Source organism: Phragmites australis, chromosome 10 (genome assembly GCF_958298935.1).
Source record: "Phragmites australis chromosome 10, lpPhrAust1.1, whole genome shotgun sequence".
NCBI lineage: Eukaryota > Viridiplantae > Streptophyta > Magnoliopsida > Poales > Poaceae > Phragmites > Phragmites australis.
Window position 1 is genome coordinate 25,400,136 of NC_084930.1, and position 3,788 is coordinate 25,403,923.

The window sequence follows — 3,788 nt, forward strand, 5'->3', positions numbered from 1 at the left end:
GGCAGCACGTCTGTTGGAGGAGCAAGAGCATCAAAGGGAATGGTGGTACCTAAGCAACAAGATAGAGTCACTAGGTAGAAGACAAGGGAATTGACTTCAACTGGGGAAGTTTTCCATGGTACGAGTCCAGATCCACAAGAAGTGCCCACCCTAAGCTAGTCTACTGCTACACACGATGCATTGGTATATGCTAATTATCCAACCCAACATGAGGACCAGATCTAGATGAGCGATGAAGGCAAGTGATTGTATCTCCTTTGTGCAAGGCAAATATTCTTTATACTATTGCAAATAGCAACTAAATGATTTACACTAACTCTGTGAATGCAATTTTTTTAGGTGCACGAACTGCCAGTACACAACAAGGGAAAAGGGTTAGAAGAATGGGGAAAGATCTTGATAGGATAAGCAAAGGGTTAAGCAGTAAGATTGCAATCCATATTTTTGAAGGGAAGCGATGGCTGGAGGCATCTATGCAAGCTGTAAAGCTTGTATCAAAGGGTGGGATCATACTTAGGCAGCATATACCAATCCTTCCACACTAGAAGGAGTACAAGAAGAATGAGTCTCATCTTACAAACTACATTGGCAAAGTTGTTGTAAGTATATCAACTCTTGGCCAAAAGTGAAGTCTACTTGTTCTGTCAAAGTTCATTGTATCCTTTGCCAATGGTAAGTTCATTCTCTTTTCCTGATGTTCATGCTCTTTACTAGGGCCAATTTACCATAGAGACCAATGGTAAGGCAGTGAGAAATGCATGTGCTGATATGCTAAAGGGTAAACAACGACATATGAGGTACAAGCTGAAAAAACTCATTGGTGTACCAACAAATGAAGTGAGAACCACATCACCTATGAAGTGTATGGCTGACGCCCAATGGAGAGAACTAGTGGAGATGTGGTCAAGCTCAAAGCACAAGGTATGAGTCTTGTTCAACTAAGTTTCAAATTTGGATTCTTCCTATGTTACAAATGTTGTTTGTCAGTTAGATAAAAAATTTGCAACCAAAAAATCATTTTTTCAGAACACTTGAATTTAGCATGAATCGAAACATATGGATTAATTGTTAAGAAAGATGTTTGATACTAAATTGCAAACTTTCTACTTAATCAAGTTTGGACATTCTTGGGATGTCACATGCATATATGGCATTGTTGCTTCTAAATGTTATACTGTATTTTCATGAAAGTGGAATCCTTGGAGTATTTTTTTAGTATTTAGTATTTTTGTTAGTCTATCTTACACAAATGTATCATCTGCAGGACAAGTGTATCAAAAACCAACTGAATCATGAGAATGTTTCATTTCAGCAGCGGACGGGCTCTCGGTGCTATATTGCACATGCCCATGTCATGGTAAGAAACTAAAAAAAAAATGATGCTTGCAATCTCTACTTATGAAATCCTGATCATGTTCCAAGCTAATAGTTTGAAATTGTTTGCACGTCATTTTAGAAGCAAGACAAATATAAAGATGTGGAGCCCACCGCGATTGATCTTTTCAAGGGCTACTATTGCAGTAAGAATATTGGTTTTAGTGAGCCAGTAAAGAAAGCTATTGTAAGTCCTTGTTTCTTTTTCCCCCCTTTTCTATATGAAGTACACTTGAAAAATCAGAGTACAAGATGGAAGTCTAAGTTGTAATCCTTCTATTGCTAGGCTGATATGGAAGAAATCATGGTTGAACTAGTACAAGATGGACATGAACAAAAGTCTGCTATTGAAGTTGTTTCTCAAGTTTTGCAATCGAGTACATTTCTTCAAAATGTGGGCATTCAGTCGGCCTCCAAGAAAAGCTCCAGAGGTGGCGTTTCTTTGTGGGCAGAAGAGCTTCAGGCTGAACTTGAGACTGAGCAACAAGGAGCAGCAGAACTTTGACAACAAATTAATGCTCAGCAGCAAGAGTTGGATACCTTGAAGAAGCAGGCATAAGAATTAGAAACAACAATGAAAAACTAGTCAGAAGAGATTGATAGTTTGAAGAAGATAGCTCAAGAAACTAATGCCCTCCTTCGTTAACTGCTAAGCTTCAGTCAGGGTTAGGTCCATGTACTCACTAAAATTTCTGGGTTCTGCTTATCAGGTTGATGTAGCTCCAACTGTTGGTGAACTGTGGTGGTTTCTTTTTCCATGATTTTGAGACCTGGGAGATAGTATATTCTATGAACTTGTGGTTGTTTCATTCTATCTAGGGTTTGTGAACATTACTATTGTATTTTGGTCTGTGGGAGCTAAGCTTGTAAATCGTATGAACTATGGAATTAGGGCTTATAAACTAGTGCTGACACTCAAATTTGTCTTGGTTTAAAATTAATGTGAACACCAGATAGTCCGGTGATAGCTTGTTTTAAATGCAGGATCATCCGATGTGTTCAAATTAGAGTTTACGCTCTGACTTTTAGTCCGACGAATACTCCAATGTTATCACTACATCATCCCATGCATAGAAGATGGAGGAGATCAGTTGCAGCTTAAGATTGTGAACATCGGACAAAGAGCAAAACTTTGGTAGGTCATAGGAACATCCTATGTTAAGAAGGATTTCCCTCAGTAATTGTATGGCGTAAACATAAAACTCCAGCACTAGCATTTTTTTCACAACGATTTATTCGGCGAGAACAAAGCTTGAAGTCTAGGGTTTCTAAAGATTGCATTCACCGGATAGTCCAGTGATAGCATTTTGTGCCTCAAAATGGGTTTAGCAAAAAACCGAATTGGGCATCCAAATGGGTTCGGTCAAAACCAAATTGGGCCTCAAAATGGGCTGAGCTCACATTACTTGGGCTCGGCAATGAACATAAACTCAATAATCACATGGGCCTTTCACTAAATCATGATGACAAAATTCGTCACAATATTTTGCCATGTTAGATCCATAACCCGTCACAATATTTTGCCACGTCAGATCCATAATTCATCACAACATTTTGCCACATCAGATCCGTGTCACTAGGTTGTAGAATTTATGACGATTGCTATCCACGTGATAGTACTGCAGCCTCTAACTTTTGACGTTTTTTGTTTTAACAATGATGATGCATAATGTCATAACAGTAATGACGATACAATATCGTCATATTGTATGATGAAAAATCTTTAATTCATCACTAAATTTGATTAGAGATGCAAGAAAGGTGACAAACAATTTTTGCAATACAACCGTCATAAATTTCATGCCACGACAAATATTCAATAATCAATGATGAAAACATATGGTCACGGAATAGCAGATTTGTTGTAGTGAACATCATCCTCACACGAAGGAAGTCACTTTGGAACAAGCAGAATATGTTTTTGTTAGCTCTTGGTATATAGTACTCATCTAGCTTTGATTGCTTATCTGGGAATAAAACTTAGATACACAGTCAAAGATAAAAAACAGTCGACCAGCCATTATGAATTAGCTGATCGGGGTAAGAAAGAAGAATTGAATGCTCATACTTCCCCTTTGGTCGTAGAAACTCTTGTTTCCTTAAGTCGGTTCCTATGTGACCTTATCCTGGCCTATTTGGGTGCACATGATAGGTAAAGGTACCCGGATTAAGGTTTATCGCTGGTATACCCATCTTACGGATGCCAGATGAATGCAAAGAGATTCAGCGACCTTACGGGAAATATGAACATTTACTAGTGTAAACTTACTCTTAGTACTTACACATAAAACTTTTGGAGTTGGTCCCCTGCCTTAAAATTTTTCTTTGCAGTCTGTAATAAATAACTTGGTAGATTTGTTAGACTTGTAGGAATTTAGACCTTTTTGCATTTGATAGGAATACTTCATGCTAGA

The 3,788-nt window shown here is 38.1% G+C and overlaps 1 pseudogene; it reads left to right on the forward strand.

Moving 5' to 3' along the window:
- Positions 1 to 232: 232 nt before the first annotated feature.
- LOC133930183 (uncharacterized) lies at positions 233 to 2,044 on the forward strand (annotated as a pseudogene).
- Positions 2,045 to 3,788: the final 1,744 nt, after the last annotated feature.